Source organism: Papio anubis, chromosome 13 (assembly GCF_008728515.1).
Source record: "Papio anubis isolate 15944 chromosome 13, Panubis1.0, whole genome shotgun sequence".
Taxonomy (NCBI): Eukaryota; Metazoa; Chordata; class Mammalia; order Primates; family Cercopithecidae; genus Papio; species Papio anubis.
The window spans coordinates 31273534-31295837 of NC_044988.1; the positions used below are offsets into that span (position 1 = coordinate 31273534).

At 40.3% G+C, this 22304-nt stretch overlaps 1 long non-coding RNA gene across 1 annotated transcript in view; it reads right to left on the bottom strand.

The window, feature by feature from the left end:
- Positions 1 to 808: 808 nt before the first annotated feature.
- Positions 809 to 22304, bottom strand: part of LOC108582418 — a 49081-nt gene continuing 27585 nt past the window's right edge. Inside the window, exon 3 of the long non-coding RNA XR_001895900.3 lies at positions 809 to 1423. This is a non-coding gene — a long non-coding RNA (uncharacterized LOC108582418). The remainder of the gene's footprint in view (positions 1424 to 22304) is intronic.

The following is a 22304-nucleotide window of genomic DNA, read 5'->3' on the forward strand; positions in this document are numbered from 1 at the left end:
GATGACAAATGGACTCAATCATAGGCTTCACTGGTTTTATCATGTACACCATCATCCCGAAATCTCCAGATCTCCCCACTACTTCTGAATTTGGATGAAGAATTACCCTATAGGACAGGGGTCAGCAAACTATGACCTGTGCCTTGAATCCAGTCTGCTGCTTGTTTTAGTAAAGTTTGACTGGAATACAATCATGCCCATTTATTTATGTATTGTATATATTTGCTTTGGCAGTATAATGTCAGAATTGAGCAGTTATGAAAGGAACTGCATGGACTGCAAATTTACTAAAATTGACTATCCAGCACTTTACAGAAAAAGTTTCTTGACCTCTGATTTAGAACATGAGCTCTTGTTTGCTAAGGGGCTTCCAAAGGGGCTGTGTGATATGACCAAAAGTGTGAAGATGAGTTAATTTTTTGTAGGGCAAACTTTGACTAATGGATACAGGAGATGAGAAAGAGCAAGCAATTCAATTCTCTTTTCTTCCCTCCTTCCCTGAAGTATGCTCCACCTCAGCTTACCTCATAAAGAAAGGTTTAAATAGCTGCTTTAAAGTTTTTACCTGATAATTTCAACATCTGCGTCACCTCAGAGTTCGCATCTTTTTCTTGGGGGGTGGGGGCGGGGAGTCTCGCTCTATTGCCCAGGCTGGAGTGCAGTGGTACGAGTCCCACTCACTGCAACCTCCACCTCCCAGGTTCAAGCGATTCTCCTGCCTCAGTCTCCAGAGTAACTGGGATTACAGGAGTGCGCCATCACGCCAGCTAATTTTTGTATTTTTAGTACAGACAGGGATTCACCATTTTGACCAGGCTGGTCTCAAACTCTTGACCTCAGGTGATCCACCCACGTCGCCTCCCAAAGTGCTGTGATTGCAGGTATCAGTCACCCCGCATGGCCAACGTCTGTCTTTTACTTGAGCACAGGTCAGATTTTCCAGGTTTTAGTATGTCTAGTAATTTGGATTTTGCCTGGACATTTTGTATATTACACTGTGAAGCTCTGGGTCTTATTAAAATCCTCTGGAGAAAATAGATTTTCGGTTTTTGTTTGTTTGTTGTTTTTTAAGCAGATAATAAACCTGTCTTGTCTTCTGTGAACAGTGGTTCCAAAGTCCGTTCCATATTCAAAGTCTATTTGGATGTGCTTCTCACATATGTCACAGAAAGGGTGAGTCTTGGATGTGGTCAGTGAATTATATGGTAGTTCACTTCTCAAAGCTTGTGCTTCTTTGGGTGCACACATGCAGTTTGGGGTGAACCTGGGACTTGTATCAATTCATATGTGGAATTGGGGGATCTCTTTCTCCCATTCTCCTTTTTGCAATATTGTTTCCACTCTTTGGTTCTGTGGGGTGTATTTTTCCAATTCACTGGCTGGAAAGACGAGGTTTCTCTTGAAGTTGTGGCCACTATTACTACTACTCTCATGGAGAAATGAAGAGAACAAAAAGAAAGAAAAATATCAGGAATTTATCTTACATTCTTTGCACCACAGGGACCCATTTTCCTAATTCTTCTATTCAGAGAGATGGATGAATACTTACAGTATCAGGTTATATCTATATCCCTTCACTCCCACCCCAGATTCCTTTTGCATATTTTTCTGTCCAGATCAACTAGAGGCTCATTTGCTTTTTGGAAGAGAGATTACACAGGTCATGGAGGAGGGCACAGAAAGTCTACAGGATGGGAAACGAACTGGGGCGGATTAAATAGTCTTGTTCTGTGGAGTACAACCTGGAAATTCCTCCCAGTTGCCCTGGTATTTCCAAAATGATTAGTGTCTGAATGAAAAATTAGTCAGGGTATGAAACATGTGGATAACAAAATTTTTATTTGACACAATCTTTTCAGAATAACTAACAGACTACTAAGAAGAGAGGAGATCTCCGAAGGATAGCTCAGGTGAACCTGGGGTATCATATGCAATGAAATTGTAGAAATAAAGGCAGTTCCCCACCCTAAAAATGCTGCACAGCTGAGTGATCATTTACAAAGGCCTGAAAAGTAGATTCCCTCTACTCAACCAGAAGTACTTTCTTCTGAGGGCTTGAAATCTGAAATCATGGCCTGTTTTTCAGTTCTCTGCTCTCAGGAGGCCACTGCAAAGAGTTGAGTTCCCCTATGGCCATTGCTGACACTCTCTGCTACAGTCATGGGCATGCCTAGCCTTGGCCTTCTGTCTCACTCACACCTACAGTGAAGTGCAAGCAGAACTCAACGTTGGGTTGAAGAGGGCCAAGGGCATGTGCCTTGCAGCAAGCAGACCCAAACTGTGGCTGTTTACTGTTCAGGGAGGCTTGAGCTAGGCCCCTCTCTTCCTAAGCCCTTATCTGTATTGCCTATAAAGTGGGAATAATGACAGCCATATTGAAGGGCTGTGGGAAAAAACAAGATAGTGCGTAAAACTAAAACTTCCTCACCTCTAACTGATCTCCCCCTCTAGGCTCCAAATAAGACTTGAATTAGACATTATATTATTCAAAAGTGAGATTTATATCCCCAAATGTTAACTAAACTCTGCCTATAAAATATAGCATGGTAAACACGCTTAGATCTCCCTTATTGAACAGATAAGAATGATTAATAATCAACATGCATTATTTATGTAAAATGTAACTGGGTGTTTCAAAAATTGTGAAGCTCACTATCTAAAGTAGGTTAGCATTCCCTGTCTCTACTTTATGATATAAATTGTTGGCATACTAATCTCTTTTTTCATAGGAAAATTCTAAATTGAAAGGACTGGAATTAATTACATCTTACTTTCTTATTCTAAGTATTGGTTTACTTTGTGTTATTCAGTTTTTAAAGTCAAGTCATGACTTTTATACAGTTTTTCTTGTACCATGCATAGAGACCAACATCATGTTTTGCACTTAGCAGGCACCTAATAACTATTGATCAAATTGATTAATGATGAGTGACACACTCTGAGATATGATTTCTCCTTAGACTGAAGTAAGAAGATCCAGTCAATGCAAACATTGACATCAAGAAGGGAGAAAAAAGGAGAAGCTAAAAAGTATTGGTTAATTAATTAATTTGCATATCTCTTAAATTTTGGTCACTTGGAAATTTAAAATTACTGAGCATAATTGTTAATGTGCAATGGAATTTGATCATTGAGATTCCTCAGCTGCATTTATAATTCTACTGTCTTCTAGCTGAGCAGCTCAAGACTAAATCTGTGGTTTACAATTATTAGAGAAATGTAGTATAAGGAGAGTAAATGGCCTTTGAGACAACAAGTCATTTATCACTATGTACATCTTTTAGGTGTACTTTCCTTTATGATAGCACACTGTCAGGGAAGATGATTCTGAAACTTTGTTGAGAAGACAGGGAACATTTGCCAGCAATGAGGGCTATTACTAGGTAGGTGATACGGGAATTGAAAGAAGAGACAGAGAAGGACGTGCATATTCATTGAAGGCCTGCTCTGCTTCAGTAGCTTTAGATGCATTATTTCATGTACTCCTCTCCATAGCAGTACTATGAGACAATAATAAGTGATGTTTATTGAGGGCTTCCTCCAGGCCCACCATTGTATCTTCTGCCTGAGCACCTAGGCTTTCTGACACATTGTCTGAAATCTAGGTAGAAGCTTCCAACCCCCTCCTTTACTCTTGCATGCCATGTGCCTGCAGGCTTAACACCACATAGAAGTCACCAAGCCTGATGGCTTGTGACCTCCAGCAAAGTGTCCTGAGTTGCACCTGAGCCTCTCTGAGCTGAAGCTATACTTGGAGCAGCCAGAATGCAAGGAGCAGCATCCTCAGGCTAAGCAAGACAGCAGTGTCCTGGGCCTGGCCTCTAAAACCATACTTTTCTCTTAAGTTTCTGGCCCTATGATGGAAGGGACTATTCAGAAGACTACTAAAATGTCTTGGGGCATTTTTCCCATTGTCTTAGATATTAGCACTTGACTCTATTTTAGTCATGCTAATCTCTCTAGCAAGTGGTTGCTCCCCAGCCTGCTTGCATTCCTCTCCTGAAAGGGACTTTTCTTTCTCTGGCACTTGGGTACTTTTTAAATGTAACTTCCAACTTTAGGTCTTTTATATGCTCTCACACCTGATCCAAGGCTTTTAGAAGCAGCCAGGCCATATCTTGAACACTTTGCTGCTTAGAAATTTCTTGCACCCAATACCCTAAGTCATCAGTCTTAAGTTCAAACTTCCACAGATCCCTTGGACATGAACAGAATGCAGCTAAGTTTTTTGCTATGGTGTAACATGGGTGACGTTTATTCCAGTTTCCAATAAGTTTCTCATTTCCATCTGAGACCTCCATCTAGCCTTCACTGTCCCTATCTCTATTGCTATTTTGGCCACAACCATGTAACCAGTCTCCAAGAAGTTCCAAACTTTCCCATATCTTTCTGTCTTTTTTGAGCCCTCCAAACTCCTCCAACCTCTGCCCATTCCCCTATTCCAAAGCCATTTCCACATCTTCAAGTATCTTTATGGCAACACCACACTCCTTGGTATTAATACAATTTTTGTTGTTAGTCCATTTTTCCATTGTTTTAAAGGAATACCTGAGGCTGGGTAATTTATAAAGACTAGAGGTTTAATTGGCTTATGGTTCTGCAGAGTATATAGGAGGCATAGTGCTGGCATCTGCTCAGCTTCTGGTGAGGCTATAACCAGTACTCCCATCTTTCTAAAAGATAGTTTAATTATTTTTTCTCTCTCTTTTCTCTTTCCTCCTATCCCCCACTTCCTACTGAGATAATATGGTTTGGATCTGTGTCCTCACCCAAATCTCATGTCAAATTATAATCCCTAATGTTGGAAGTGGGGCCTGGTGGGTGGTGACTGGATCATGGGGATGGATTCTTCATGAATAATTTATTATAGCACCATTCCCTTGGTGCTGTCCTCATGATAAAATTCTCACAAGACCTGGTTGTTTAAAAGTGTGTAGAACTTCCCCCCGCCATTCTTGCTCCTGCTCCTGCCATATGAGACACCTTGCTTTCCCTTTGTCTTCTGCCATGATTGGAAGCTTCCTATGGCCTTCCTAGAAGCCCAAGCCACTATGCTTCCTATACAGCCTATAGAATAGTGAGGCAATCAAACCTCTTTTCTTTATAAATTTCCCAGTCTCAGATATTTCTTTATAGTAGTACAAGAATGGGTAAATACAGAAAATTGGTACCAAGGAATGGGGCATTGCTATGAAGATATCTAAAAATGTGGAAGCAGCTTTGGAACTGGGTAACAGGCAGAGGTTGGAAGACTGTGGAAGGCTCAGAAGAAGAGAGAAAGATGAGGGAAATTTTGGAATTTCTTAGAGACTGCTTGAGTAGTTATGACCAAAATGCTGGCAGTTCTATGGACAGAGAAGGCCAGGCTGATGAGGTCTCAGATGGAGATGAGGAACTTATTGGGGACTGGAGCAAAGGTGACATGTGTTATGCCTTAGCAAAGAACTTGGCTGCATTGTGCCCCTACCCTAAAATCTGTGGAACTTTGAACTTGAAAATAATGACTTAACGGTATCTGGTGGAAGAAATTTATAAGCAGCAAAGCATTCAAGAAGTGACCTGGCTGATTCTAACAACTATGTTCATCTGTATGAGCAAATAAATGACCTAAAGTTGGAACTTATATTTAAAGGAGAAGCAGAGCATAAAAGTTTGAAAAATTTGCAGCCTGGCCATGTGGTAGAAAGAAAAGTCCATTTTCAGGGGAGAAATTCAAGCAGGCTGCAGAAATATGTATAATTAAAAAGGAGCCAAAAGCTAATAACCAAGATAATGAAAAGGGCTTGAAGACATTTAAGACCTTAAGACCTTCACGGCAGCACCTCTCATCATAGGCGCAGAGTTCTAGGAGGACAGAATGCTTTCTTGGGCCAGGCCCAGAGCCCCACTGCCCTGTGCATCCTCAGGACACTGCTCCCTGAATCCTGATTTTTCCAGCTGTGGCTCAAAGAGGCCCAGGTACAGTTTGGAGAACAGGTTAATACATGAGCTCTTTAGAAATGCAATCATAACTTTTTACCTCTTCTTTACCAGACAGCCTGCAGGAGAAGCTCATTATGCTTAGAAACTCCAGGGCAGAACTTTCTCCCACCAGGAGATTGCCTCAAGAAACAGTCAATTTACAACCCAAAGTATGCCTGCTATGAAACTTTCTTCCACCTGGAGAGTTTTGGCCACTTTTACAACCTAGTTCTGCCCACAAAGATGCCAGCAGTGGCTAGCTCGATCACCCAGTGGGATACAGCATCAAAATGAGTTCATGATCCCCCACCTGCATTTCCCTCCTCTGAGTGCCATTTGTGCCATATGCCTTTTAAAATACCTGCTTTCTGCTCCAAAAGCAAAAGTGTATAATTTTTCCCCTAAGCTAGCTTTGGAACAAAAAGGCACTTTCTTTATACTAGACTTTTCTTTTGTTAATTGGGTGAGAACTCACTTATTACCATGAGGAGGGCATCAAACAATTCATGAAGGATCAGCCCCCATGACCGAAACACTTCCCACCAGGCCCTATCTCTAACACTGGAAACTACATTTCAACATGAGATTTGGAGGGGACAAGTATCCAAGCCACATCACTATTTTATTAAGTTCTAAAATTAAAATTTATGATTTACTTTATTACTTTGTTATTAGTGGGCACTCAAGTTGTTTTCATGTCTTTGCTCTTATAGTGAATGCTAAAATAACCCCTCACATGTATCATGTGTCTTTAAATCTAAGTACTAGTGTACCTGTTGAATGTATTGTTGGGTCAAAGAGTAAAGGCAGGCACTTATAATTCTAGGGGACACTGCCATGTTGACCTCCGTGTGTGTGAATTTGTCCTCTCACTAGCAGAGTTTAAGGGTGCCTGTCTTTACATAGCCTCGCTGACACTTTTTATTGAACTTTTGGATCTTTGTCAATCTGATAGATGAAAAATTGATGTCAGGTATTTTTAGTTGTATGTCTTATAATTAACGAGGTCGAGCATCTTTTTATATGTTTGAGAAAAATTTATACTAAATATTTCCTTTCTAGTGCATTATCATTTGTATTCTGTTCATTTTCTACTTGTGCTTTTTTATATGTTAGGGAGTTAGTGTCTTGTGATTTGAGTTGCAAAAAGCTTTTCCTAGTTTGTCTTTTAGCTTTTGACCTTAAGCACAGCATATTTCCCATGGAGAAATTTTTCTACTTTTTTTTTAAGAGTCAAATTTACTAGTCGTTTCTTTGATCACTTCCAAATTTGAGTCCTAATTAGAGAGACTGTCACAACTCTAATATTATGAGATAATTCTCCCATGTTTTCATTTAGAACTCTTCTGTTGTCTTTTATTTTTTTTTTTTTTTTTTCATTTAAACCTTTGATCCTCTTGGAGACAATCCCACTGTTTGGATTGAAGCATACATCCAATTTTATATATATCTCTAGATAGATCTCCAATTTTGCCAGTATCATTTATTGAATCATTTCATGATTGACTTAAGATAAGTTTTTAATCATATACTGTATTGAAATATCTATATATGTCTGTATATATGTCTTTTTTGGATTTTTTAGTCTACTCCTTCAGCCTACTCATATATTATTACCATACTGTTTTAATAATAGAGGATTTTTAATATGTTTTAATGTCTACTATGGCTAATTCCCTGTGTCTCACCATTGGTTTTTTTTTTTTTTCAGAGTATTTCTGGTTATTCTGATTTATGTTTCCATGTGACTTCAGAATGACACTATCTAGTTTTTGTTAAAATAGGCTTTTGGGTATTTTCCTTGGGACTGCATCACAACTATAAATGAACATGAAAAATTCACATCATTGTCATGCTATGTGTTTGTATTTCCATTTTTAAAAAGTTGTTTTAGGCTTCAGAATTATTATAAACATTTTATTATGAGTCCTACATATTTTTATTCACTTAATTCCTGTCTTGGTTGCTATAGTGATGTGGTCTTTTCTTACATTATATCATCTATGTGATTATTGCATATATGTGCATATGTATGGGTACGTATGAAAGCTAATGTTTCTATCTATTATTTCTATACCCCTAATACTTTTCTGAATTCTTATTGATTGTAATAGCTTTTCAGTTAGTTTTCTTGTTTTCCAAGTATGCAGTCATAGCCTCTGTAAATAATATTTTTTCCTTTCTCTTTTCTACTCTTTTCATAACTCTAAGAATTGTGATTCCTTTCTCTTCCCCAATTGTGTTGTCTGTGACATGTCAAGTTCTATTTCTGACTACAATGGGACTATTTTAGTGCTTCCCATTAAAGATAATGCTAGTTTTGGGGTTATGACTGAATTACTTGATGTTGCTATAGATTTGATTTGTCTAACATTATTTTATTGCAATTTTAAAAAATTAAGAATGAATGTTGTATTTTGTCTGGTGACATCATTTAATACATTTCCCCCCATGCTTATATAATCTCAAACACAGAGGGTTTGTCATTGACTTATAGAAATTGTTTTGTGTTATATACACTTACCTTTATCTTATTGCTCACTATATAATACTTTGTGGATTATTTTCCAAATTAGATCTAGCTCATTGTTTTAATGGCTGCATAATAGTCCATGGTTTGGATGTAGGCCATTTATTCAGCCATTCCGCTAGGATAAGCATTCATTTTTTTTTCATTTTTTCCCTCTTCTATAAACAAATCTGAAGTAATTATCCTTGTATTGTAGTTTTATGTGATTGGCCCTTTTATTTCTAAGGACTATATTCCCAGGGATGGGAGTGCTGAACTGAAGGTTGTGTATAATTTTATTTTAATAGCCACTTTGCTATACTGTTCAAAATCCCACAGCTGGAACTGGCACTCAGTGAGCATTCTCTAACTCCAAAGCTCATTAAACCAAACTGCTGCCCAAATCAGAACCATGGTTAAAGCAAATCATATAAAATCACTGTGCTCATAGTGAGGTTCCTGCTACGCTTCACCTAGTGGACAGCGTATAAACATCAGATTACAGATTATTGCCTAACAAGAATCTTCACCTCACAAGCATTTGTCTCTGTGAATCTTTGAAGTTAGGTAGGCCTTGGTTTCTGCAATCTTGGACAAGCTATTTTGTCTTTCTGCGAATCCGTTCTCTCATCTGATAAATGGGAATAAAAATAGTGCCAACTTTGCACAGTTGCATCTAAGGTCTATTGCCTCTAAAGCCCAGAGCAAGGTATCTGGAACAAATTTTCTTACAATACATAAAATAGCAATTCATTTGAAGTTACCAGGCTCAGGTAAAATTTTTGCTATTACTTTGAAGTTGTCCAGGGTCCAGGCTGACAGGATGTCGGGGATAGAAAGTTAGCTGTCGCAGGGCACCTGGACCCTTGGTCCTGAAGAGGCCTTCACAGCTGTGACCAGGGTGAGCATCCACAGGCTAGAGGGGCCACACAGCACTCTCCTCAGGGCAGCCTCTGCCAATTCATGATTCACAATGGCCAGAAAACCAGTGCGGAAGGTTGAGAAGAAGGGCTGAGTGGGTAAGGGAAAAGGGGGAGGGGGTTTGGTGGTGAAGAAAAGAGGACAGTAGGGAAGGGGAGGAGACGGAAGAGGAGGAGAGGAGGGCAGAGGGCAGAGGGGAGGAGAGGGGAGGGGAGGGGAGGGGAGGGGAGGGGAGGGGAGGGGAGGGCCAAAGGCATTGTGTTAGTTTCCTATTGCTCCTTTGACAAATTACCACAAACCTAGTGGCTTGAAACAGCACAAATTTATTATAGTACATTTCTGGAGGTTGGAAGTTTAAAATCAGTCTTTTTGGGCTAAAGTAACATGTTGACAGGGCTGGTTCCTTTTGGAGGCTCAAGAAGTGAACCTATTTTCTTGCCTTTTCCTGCTTCTAGAGGCTGCCCATATTTCTTGGCTCATGGCCCCTCCCTCCATCTTCACAGTGCATCACTCCAACCTTTGGTTGTATTGTCACATTACATTTTCCTTCGGCGATTCTCTTTCCTCCCTCTTTGAAGACCCTTGTGATTTCATTGAATCCACTTGAATAATCCAAGATAACTCTAACATCAAGGCCTGAGTCCTTAATCACATCTATGAAGTCCCTTTTGCCACTTAGGTAACATATTCACACGTTCAGCAGATCAGGACACGGGCATCTTTTGAGGGGCACATCACTCTGTCTACCACAGACATGATGTGTGTAACCTGTGGCACCAATGCATCCCCTTTCTGCTCTTTGGAGGTCATCTTAACACTGAAGGTACCTGGTTTGTTCATCTGCCTTCTTTCTGCTTCCCTAAGAACCTCCTTCTTGCTTAGTTGCGTCCTGCTCTCCTGCTCACAGAGAAAAGACAGGATCTATTTTATTGCACACGGGATGGGAAAAGTATATATTAGACTTGGTAGTTTTTACTGGTCATGCCTGTACTAGAGGAAGAGTATGCTTCGTAAGCCAAAGGGCTGAAAACTGTGGTCAACAGAATTTACCACCTGCTATACTTCAGGGCTGTCTTCTTGGCTGCATCTGATGATTCCTAAGACATTGATTGGACTTCCTGTTTTGTCTCACTCGATTCCCACCATCTTTCTCCTTGTGTGATTGTTTCTTATCTCTGTCGTGACGTGGCCTTTTCTCTGTGCATTTGTATCCCCAGTGTCTCTCTCTGTATGTCCTAATCTCTTATAAGGACACCAGCCAGATTGGATTACAGCCCACACAAAAGGCCTCATTTTGACTTAATCACCCTGTTAAAGACCCTACCTCCAATATAGTCACATTCTAAGGTACTGGGAGTTAAGGCTTCAGCATATGAATTTTAGTGGACAGGCGGGGGTGCTGCTGTGGGGAGCACAAGTCAGTGTATAATAACTTTCATGGACCTTTCTCCTCCCCTGCTTAAAGTCAGGCCACATGCAATGCATGCCAACCCTGGTATCTTTAACTACCACCTGCCTCCATCTCTCCTGGTTGCCCAGTGGAACCATGGACAACCCAGCTGAGGTCAGCTGCAAAACACAAGGACCTAGTAAAATCAAATTAGGTAAACCCATAGGACTTATTCATCAGGCTAAGCCATTGTAGGTCTTGAATAATATAATTTGGCATTTGTTAGTATAACATTTTGGTTCCTGCAAAGATAAGTCCCACCTTCTTAAAGTAAGTATAAACACTTTAAAACACAAGTAACAGCCTAAGATCTAAAGGATACATAATGGCAGAAGGTCCCATGATTTCGACCCCCATAGGGCAGCTACATCAGGTGACAGTTCTAGAGAACTGAGACCCTGCCTTCCAGCCTCGGGCTGCAGTCAACAATGTAGTAAAGGGAAGTCTCAGAACCACTTTGCAGTTCAGGGTGTCCACCAGTAGAAGAGGGATAACCACATTTTGCAGATAGTATAAAGTAAAAGCTTGGGAAGTTCTTGGGATCTGAAGTAAATGTGTAACCATAATATTTCATTAAAAGCATGTTATTGTTGCCCAGATTTTATCCTGTGTTAGTCGTGTCTCAATCCACACAGTGCCAAGTGCCTTGCTATTGTAACAGAGAAAGCCTAGAAGGCAATCATTCTTGTGAGCCCCTAATGCTAGAAGTGGCCACATATAAGTCCTGGGTCATTTTTATTTTCAACTCCTTAAAACAGAAACATTAAGGAGGCCAGAAAAAGGGAGATAAAAATAAAACAAAGCTTTTCAAATCATAAAAGAAAAGGAACTTGGGTTTTGAGTGTGTTTCTAGAAGAACAAAAACAAGGCATAGATTCATTGAATCTGCCTCAAGTATTTCCTGTAGTGCAATAAAGCAACCCCAGGTGTGACCCCCAGATGCAGGTACTGCGAGCTGAGAAGCTCCGAGGCAAGGGAGGGAGGGCATCTGTCTCCATAACAATCTACAGACTTTAAACACACAGAGAGAGCTGTGCAGTTACCCTGAGGCAGTGGGGTGGGTGGGGAGGGTAGAGTTAGTGCCCATGCCCTGTCCTTCACCTGAAGGAGTGTGGCTTCTCTGTGGCTCTCTGTGTTTTGGAACTTGTTTGAGTCATTGAGATCAGCTGGGTGCAAGTGAGTTTTGTTTTTGTTTTACTGGGGAGAGAAAAGATTAGAGTGGGAAAAGGGAGAAAAGGAGTGCCAGAGAAAGATCGCTCATGGCCCAGCCCTCGACACATGTTGAAAACATCTTATAGGCTGATTTTAATTAGAACTCTTTATCTGGAGGGAGAAACTGAATAGTTTCCAAAAACCATAACCTTTTTTAAATGACATTCTTTTCATGAGCCTTTCCCAAACAAGTTTCTATGCATTTACTATCAGTCTAAAGACATTTCCTGTTTCCCCTTTTCTCAGTTTAAATTTTGGCATTTTCGTATTTTCTTCATTCCTGTTTCCCATGGCCCTTTACTATGCAAAAAGGGTGTGTACCTGTGCATATGTGCAAGAAATGAAGGAAAATTAATAAACTAGCAAGAGAATTGGAGTGCAAGTTATGAAAAAAGAGTGAAGAGCTAAATTTATATAACCTAGAAAAAGAGAAGGCTCTAGAGGAACATGATAAAGTTACACTTCACAGAAGCAATATAAATGAAGGGAGGGAATTATTCACAGTCTCAGAAGATGGCAGGACAGAAGGGCTGGCCCTAAGCCAAGGCGGGGAAATGGAATCATGAAGGATGATAAAGGCGAAGACCCAGAGGGAGCGCCTGCTGTGGGGCCCGCGACCCCACCCTTCCAGTTCATTTCCGACGGACACAGGGATCCAGCAACATCAAGGTCAGCTGAGCAGTTCCACATGGAGCTTTCCCATCCACAGCTCCCTCCTGGTCTGGTAGAATCTCCCGCACTGCTGTGGACAGTGGGGTGAGGGAAAAAGGATATGTTTTTCCCCAACATGGACAAACTTCTTCTGAAAGTAACTTTAAAGAACCAAACTTCCCTTCCTAAACACAGAAATAATTTCAAGCATAACACTCTAGTGACTTGTGTTCCTTTTAAAATTCTATCTTGCTCTGTTTAATTTTTGATCAATTGGAGCTATTTTAATGCTTGTGAAGTCTTTCGTCTGGCCTAAAAATGAGGACGATCCCTTTTACTCTGGGCATAATAGCACAGACATTTGGTGACAGATTAACAGGGCTCCACGCCGTCAATATCTACAGTGCATTGAGTGATGAATAGAAGGCCAGAGGTTGAGGTTTTACTTCTTACTCTGCCATTGTATTTGTTTAGAAGGCTATTAATATACAACAAATTTCCACAAAGGTAACAGCTTAAAACAACACACTTTTATTATCTCCCAGTTTCTACGGGTCAGGAATCTGGGTATGGCTGGGTAGGGTCATCTGCTTCAGAATTTCTCCACTGCTGCCATCGAGGTATTGGCCCAGGGTTTCTTAGAAGGCTGTTAGAAAGGCGTAGGGTGAGCCACAGGCATCTCGTGGTTTGACTGGGGCAGAATTCACTTGCAAGTCATTCAGTGGTTGTTGGCAGGATTCAGTTCCTCTTGGGGTGTTAGACTGAGGACCTCAGTTCCTTGATAGCTGTTGGCCAAAGGCCACCCTCAGTTCCTTGCTTTGTGGGCCTCTCTAACATGAGAGCTTGGTTCATCAAAGTCAGCAAGCCAGGAGGGCAAACGATTGAATAGAGTGTGTCAGCAAGACAGAAGTTATGGTTTTTTCTTTTTTCCTTTTTTTTTTTATTTTCTTGAGACAGAATCTTGCTCTGTCGCCAAGCTGGAATGCAGGGGTGTAATTTCGGCTCACTGCAACCTCTGCCTCCTGGGTTCAAGCAATTCTTCTGCCTCAGCCTCCCACGCAGCTGGGACTACAGGCGCCTGCTACCACACCTGGCTAATTTTTGTATTTTTAGTAGAGATAGGGTGTCACCATATTGGCCAGGCTGGTCTTGAACTCCTGACCTTGTGATCTGCCTGGCTCAGCCTCCCAAAGTGCTGGGATTACACGCGTGAGCCACTGTGCCTGGCCCAGAAGTTACAGTTTTTTATAAGTTGATCTTGGAAGTAGCTTTCCTTTATTTTTGCTGTCTTCTATAAACGTATAGAAGCAAGTCATTAGATCCAGACCCCATAGAAAAAGCAGGAATTACACAGGGAGTGGATAACAGGATGTGGGGACAACTGGAAGCCATTTTAGAAGGCCGCCTACAGCATTAACCAGATAAGTGGCCTTGGGCCTTAGCTCTTTCATGTGTTTAATATAATAATAAAAAGAAAAGTTTAAAGGTGGTTTAACTGATCATGGTGCAAATTTGACGGCCTGCCAGAGACTTGTAGGTCACATTAATTTGTAAAATGAATCACATGTGAGATAATAGGCAGGGTTATGGGGACTCCAGTGAGCTATACCTGTTCTGCTGGACCTATAGTATTCAAAATCAAATCTCTTAAAAATACATGGGCCTATCAAAGGTAATCTCAGTCCAGATTGGACCTGCAGATCACCAGTGTGACACCATTCAAGCTAACATGTTGTTACAGATGATGACACATAGTAGGGACTCTACATATTTTTGTTTCCTTCCATTCTCCTATCAGCTGCATCACTTTCCATTTGGCCAAAGCAAAGTGCACAGGCCGTTCTGTAGGTCATCATTCCCAACTCCTGTGAGGAATCAATGACATTAAGAAGAATGTTTCGTTAAAACTCAGAACTGGTTCTTGCTAAAACAAGTGAATGTTGGTTACCAGAGGGAAGCTAAGCTGGCTCCAGGTTCTTCTAGTCAACACCTAGCCCTACTTATACCCTTCACACCAAAATAAAAAGAATGGCATTCACTAAAGTAGATTATGTTGAGTCAAAGCAATACTTTTTGATAATAGAAATGATGGGCATATAATCATTTCTTCAACTAACATTTCTTGAGCTCCCACTGTGCCACCAAGATGAATAAGATATGGTTCCTCAAATTCTCCCAGTGTCTTGAGGACACATTGACAACATGCTCTGATGACTGCCAGAGAGAAGGGTATGCAGGTGATAAGACCACAGGGGAAGGGACAACAGGGTCTATGTGGGATTAGTTATGGCTTTGCAAAAGATACAGTGATGGGCCTCGCTCTCTCAGGGGTATGATCCATGACTCCCAGTTCTGTTTTTGATGGTCAAAATGTTTTACAATGAGATTATCTCACTAATCCTCCTAACCCGCTGGGACTGCAGGAAGAACACAGGTGCTATATTACTCTGCCTGATAGCCGAATGAGAATCCTATAACATAAAACAGGAGTTCCCCTAAAGACTACTCCAGTGCCTAACAAGATCACTAACAAGGTAGGGGTATAATCCAGTCTATGGCAACAATTGGATTTCTGAGCTCTGCTGAGCCAGAGAGAGGACCTGATTTGAAAAAATATTATTATGATTATTATTATTATTATTTTGGAGATGCAGTCTTGCTCTGTCGCCCAGGCTGGAGTGCAGTGGCACAATCTCAGCTAACTGCAACCTTCGTCTCCTGGGTTCAAGCGATTCTTCTTGGCTCAGCCTCCCAAGTCACTGGGATTACAGGTGCCCACCACCATGCCCAGCTAAGTTTTGTAGGAAATCATATTATACATGGCATTTACACATTGATATTTTGGGATTAGCTATCTACATTATTATCATTGATGTGACTAGTAAAATAAACAATTATAACAACCCTATACTTTGTCTTTGTATAGTGTTTTAAAAACTTCTCACTTGATAGCAGCATAGAAGTCTGAGTTTAGAAAGAAAATGCATCCTATTCTTTCATCAAGCCCTAAATGGCCCGGATTCAAAGTTTTTAGAGAAATCAACTAAATATTATTGAAGTGCCAAGTCCAGGTGAAAGACAAAGTTTTTATGTAGGATGTATAATTATTTAATATTAGGTCTAAGAGATTCACATTTTTTCTTATAGTATGCTATTACAAAAATTAAGAAAACAGTGATTTTTACTCTTTAACTTACCCAAACTGTCCATAATTCAGTTGTTTATTTGCAAAGCTGTACTTTGCCATTAGATATCTGGATATTTCCAAAAAGAGCATTTACATATCAAAAATTACAGAGGAAACTGCTTCAGTTCCCCACTTACTTTATGTCTATCAGTGCATCCAAAGGGCTGTCTTTTTTTGTGATCAGAGAGAAGGAAAAGGTGCATTTACTCATCTGGGAGGTGTATAATCAGTCACTCTCTCCATCAGCCCCCAAAAGCAGTTCAAACAGCATCTATTTAGATTGAAGACCAATTAAATAATTATCAAAAGCATCAAAAAGACAGGAAGGCTAAGACTCAGAGGAGCACATGGAGTCTGGTAAAAAAACATAGTTGCTGTTGTGAATTTTTACCTCACCATTTATTAGAACACGTACTGCCAGTGACCTCTGCATATCAAACAGGTCCATGAGCAGCTTCTTTTGAGTGTATGGACCTCCCTGAGCACAAAAATGTTTCCTGGTTTTTGCAGACTTAGAAGGAGATGCGTTTTTTGTTTTGTTTTGTTTCCAGCTAAGCTGCCAGGCCATTTGGCTTTGCAGAAATGAGCCCTTTGGTTCAGGATTGAGTGAAGCCTGCATTCTGGTCACTATGCATGAGGAGTTTTCTCCTTTGAACCCTGCCCAGCACACCCACTTGGCCAGCCTGATGTGTATCTGTACTCTTCAGAATGTGCCAGTAGAGTGCTAAACTCAGATCCTTGTTTTCCATGGATAATTTGCTTCTTCTCTGACTCCTTTTCATTGTTTCTGCCTTGTTCCAAGAGGCAAACCCAGGAGAAAGTAAACCAGCACCTTCTGAAAATACACCCAAACTGGCTGCCTGGAAGCCATGCACCTGGCTGGTGATCTTCCTAAGGGCTGCCCCCGAGGGCTGGCCATTGTCTTGCTGCTGCCCCTGTACTCAGGCAGGAGTAAGACAATGTGCAGCCGTCCTGCTGCAAACAAGCCCTATGCATTCACCCTTGCTAGAGAAACAAATGTCAGCAAATGGCCTATTCAGAGTGGGTTTGGAACTCATCATCTGTCTCTGAAAACCAGAATCTCTGAGGTGGCCTAACACAAAAGGATGCAAATGACAAAGGGTCAACAGCAGATGCTGAATAATGGAGTGGGAACAAATCGCATTCATGGGCTTCGTGTTTTTTGTGTCTCCTTCAGATGGTGCCTCATTCTTCCCACATCATTTTCAATTTCAACCATTCCTATTTTCATCACCAAGGGAGTCACTTGAGGGGCATCTGGATGGATTTCTGCTTGAGGTTTTCTGCCTTTGGATTGAAGTGGGCCTCTCTGCCCTTCAGTTTTGTTTTGTTTTTTTCTTGCAAAACAGTGACATATGTCTGCAAAAGCTTTGTAACAGCCACTTCCTCCTGCCCTGTGTGGCAGAGATGGCTATATTTTCATGCTGAGTGGAAGTGATACATTGATATAAAGTTTGTAAAGCAATTTAAAATCTGGAATGAAGAAACTATAGGCTTGCCAGAGTTTTTGCTGACATTGAGCTTAAAGATAAACTATTGGATCTATAATTTTTATTAAAACCAGGCCATTCTTTGGTGTCAAAAATCAAGGAGGAAACATGTATACAAATACACACCTACGACTCTCACCTTTCTACAGGTAAGGAGGAAGCAAAGGCTACTAGCAAGGAGCTCCCTCTTCATCTGTGATGTAGAACTCAGATGAGTAGAACTTGAGCAGTTTAAACGAAACAGTAGATATAACAACATTGAAGATAGCCAAACAATCAATACACAAACAGGTGTTCTTCTTTCATGTGTAATGATAATACGGGTCATAACAAAAATAACATTTACGTAACGAAGATTGTGCCAAGGACTATTCTAAGGACCTTATAAGTATTATCTAATTTGATCCTCTTAATTACTATGAGGTAGGTGCTCTAATTATTCTATTCCTCATATGAGGAAATTAAGCAGGCACAAGGAACTTGAATAAATTGCTCAAGGACACAAGATAAGTATGGGGCAGCTGGGGATAGGATCCCAGGAAAACTTGCTCCAAACCCAGCTCACCACCAGAGGACTTCATCAGTTCTAAGTAGTAAAAGGTGCCAACTAACAGAAGACTGAAAATAGCAAGAGCCAGTATGATTACAGGTTTACTTTTCTCTCTAGTAATAAATGTCTGGAAGTAGCAAGTCCAGGGCTGATACAGCAAATCCTATCACAGGAATCAGATTCCCTCTTACCTTTCTGTACCCCTATCCTTGCTTAGTGCCTACCTTCAAACCTTAACTTCACTTTAAGGTACAAAGTACTTTTAGAACCTTGGCCATTGTATCCAATTCCAGGACCTAAGGAGGAGGGAGGAGAAGGGCAAACATGTACCTGAGCTTGGGTCTCTTTCCACTTTAAGGAGAGTTCCTGAAGCCCCACCCAACCACTTCCACTTCCATCTCATCGGCTGGACCTTAGTTGTATGGTCACCCCTATCTACAAGAGAGATTAGGATACACAACTTTTAAGCGGAATACATTGTCACTCTGAATAAAATTAAATTTTCATTTTCTAAAAGAAGAGGAGAGTAGATATCGGTAGGTAGTCTGCAGGGGATACCAAAGACCTCAGTTGGGCTTAACCCAAGATGTGGATACAGCAGTCATAGAGCAAGACAAGTGAGCCTTCATCCTTACTGCCTACTTGACTCCTTCACCGTCTTGTTATCATGGGAGCCAAGGAGCCTATTGGGAATACTTCATACCAGCCTGAAACTGAACTTCAGGCATACACCACCTGGCACGTCACACAGCCTGGGCAGAGTTAGGTAAACAGATCCTCAGAAGTCTGTTAGAAAATGTCAGGGTTGGGCTGGGTGTGGTGGCTCGTGCCTATAATCCCAGCACTTTGGGAGGCCAAGGTGGGTGAATCACCTGAGGTCAGGAGTTCGAGACCAGCCTGGCCAACATTGTGAAACCCCGTCTCCACTAAAAATACAAAAAATTAGTTGGGCATGGTGATGGGCACCTGTAATCCCAGCTACTCAGGAGGCCAAGGCAGAAGAATTGCTTGAACCCAGGAGGAGGAGGTTGCAATGAGCCAAGATCGCGCCATTGCACTTCAGCCTGTGCAACAAGAGTGAAACTTTGTCTCCAAAAAAATAAATTAATTAAATAAATAAATAAATAAATAAATAAATAAATAAATAAGTCAGGGTCCTTGAGAGAGAATTCACCATGAGGAAGAAAATTTTGCATGTGAGTGTGAGGTAAGCATGACTCTGGGTAAATCTTGGCAGCTGGTATTAAGATCCACCCTGACTCACCTACCTGTGTGTTAGTCCACGCTTTGCATAGAAACTCAAGTGGCTATATTATTAAACTCAGTAACATGTCTGGACATAAACAGTTTTGCCGTGGCACTCCCTCTGAGTGTGACAGAGTGAATAAGGCATTCTTATTATTGTGATTTCATCTGTTGAATTAGTGAGGTGACTTGAGGATTAAGCACATGACAGCCAGGTCTGGTGTGTTGGCTCATGGCCATAATGCCAACACTTTTGGAGGCCAAGGAAAGAGGATCACTTGAGACCAGGAGTTCAAGGTTGCAGTGAGCTATAGTTGCACCACTGCACTATAACCTGGATGACACAGGGACACCCTGTCTCTTAAGAAAAAAAAAAACGGCAGTTAAGGATATCCACAGGATGTCTACCTCATTGCAGCTGACAAGAAAGGCAACATGGTAAAGATAAAAGGGACAGAGGACAATGTTGAGTGACGTATGTAGGATAATCCTGGATACTCTTCCAAGTTACTGGTACGGGGTTCTTTTCATGGGGCTGGAAATTCTGTATGTTGTGGTCTGGATACTAGGGTTTGTAACATTCAGATTTAACTATAATATGATATTTGTTCATAAACATATTGAGAGCTGGGGTTATTTGGGTTACTTTAAGGTCACACAGGTTTCAGCTGAGTTCTGTGGGTAGCTCAAACACTAATCCCTGAGCCGGGAAAACACAACTTGAAACTAACGTAACTTCCTCACTTTCTCTCTTCTAAATTCCCCTGCTCAATTTCATTCAAATGCAAATGGAAAGCTCTCCATAAAAAACACACGAGAAGAGAGAAAAGAAAGAAGAAAAGCAAGACAAGAAGAATACAGTAAAACAAGAAAGAAGGGAAGGATATAGTGAGGGAGATGAAGGAAGAGAGAGAAGAAAAGGTGTGAGGAGGAGGGAAAGAAAGCCAGATTGTTAAACTCTTAATCATTGTTAGTAGAATGAGTGGTGATGGTAATAATAATAAAAATAATGGTGATGTTCGCTTTTATTTTCAGGATGGGAAATTACGTACCTTGGGAGAAGATGGGCTTGTGACAATTGTTAGAAAATACACTCTCATTCTCACACCTCAGTAAGATTGGACTATTTATTAGGCAGTACAGCTTTTACGGTTTTCATTTTGAGAATATTCTACATTAGAGTTATGCTGATGATGAGCATTGTGGCTGAAGAGAGCTAAATCAAGAGAACAGGCTGGGCGTGGTGGCTCACACCTGTAATCCCAACACTTTGGGAGGCCGAGACTGGCGGATCAGAAGGTCAGGAGATCGAGACCATCCTGGCTAACACGGTGAAACCCCGTTTCCACTAAAAATACAAAAAATTAGCCGGGCATGGTAGCGGGCGCCTGTAGTCCCAGCTACTCGGGAGGTTGAGGCAGGAGAATGGGTGAACCCAGGAGGCGGAGCTCGCAGTGAGCCAAGATCGCGCCACTGCACTCCAGCCTGGGTGACAGAGCAAGACTCCGTCTGAAAAAAAAAAATAAATAAATAAATAAAAATAAAAAATAAATAAATAAATAAAAGAGAACAGTCCTGGCTCGTAGGTTCCACCTCCTTTCTCTGTGGAGCACTATCCTCCTCCTTGGAGCACTTTCCACAGAGGAGGGAGGTGGGGCCTAAGAGCCAGGACTGTTCTCTTATCCACTACCTTATCCACTTGTCAGTGAATAAGGAGAGCAGTCCTTATCCACTATCCTTCCCTTGCTTAGCTGACAAGGATGATGTGAGGGTTAAATTAGAAGACAATGCGTAAAGCGCTTTATAAACTCAAAAGTTTTGTAAGGATATAAGTTGTTGTATTTAGCAAAGATTTTTAAGACCTAGTACAATCAAGCCAAACTCCTTAAAGTTAGAATTCATCTGACAATCAGTTTTGCTTAAGGATTTTGTAAGCATTGCTGAGCTCTACCAACATAAAGGGACAAAGCTTGATTCCTATATTCTGAGAGAAATGTAGCATTTGGAGAGGCAGAAGGCAGTCTTATGGATTTCAAGCCTGACAAGTGGGTCCCAAAATAATACCCCCTGGCCATGTTAGGATCTATCATTTTAGAGGCTCAACCATATTGTATGGGACACCCCCAAAACATTCATACAGACACACATACACATACATGCATAGATTTGATTTTGAGAATGGAAAATTAAGTTATCTAAATCAAAACTTTAGTTAAAGCAATTTAATTTACAAAAATTCTTTAAAATATCAAACAGGTCATATGATAAAAATGAACTACAGTCTAAGTGAAAAATAGAACTTGGGAAATTAAGAAGAACCTGAATGAGTTTCATACACTATGTTCTCTGACACATTGCAATTAATCTAGAAATCAATAGCAAAAAGAAAATTAGAAAGTCCTTATTAACATACAAACTAGGAAATCTATTTCCAAATAATCTATAGGTCAGAGAACAAATTATAAAAATGAAAATAGAAAATACTTTTAATTGAGCAATGAAAATGACTTTATTGACTTTCTGTAAGGGGACAAATGTAGCAGCATTTGGAGATTTATAATTGTAAATGCTTCTTTTAGAAAAAAATAAAGACTGCAAGCTAATGAAATAAAATTTATCTGAAGACATCAGAATAAAAGCTAAATAAACTCAAAGAAAGAAATAATGATAAGATTAGAAATACTTTAACAGTTAACACAAAATAAAAAGAATCCATAAAGTTAAAAGCTGGTTTTTTGAAAAGATTAATAAAATTGAGAAATTTCAGGCAAGACTGATCATAAAGAAAAAAAACACAAGTCATGAGTATCAGAAATGAAAAAATAAATATTTAAAAGGTGTAGTAAATATTTAAAAATGTGATAAGTATATACTTATGCAAATAAGTATATAATTTATATAAGTAAATAACTATGTAAATTGGAAACATTTAATAAAATGATTAAATTCTTTAAAAATGTAATTTATCATTACTGTCTTATGGAGAAATAGAAAAGCTGAAAAATTCTACAACCATTAATAAAATGGAATCAGAAGTCCTATATCTTCTTACCAAGAAAACCATTGGTGGGTTCCACCTCAAGTCTTAAAAGAATAAGTTTTAAAAT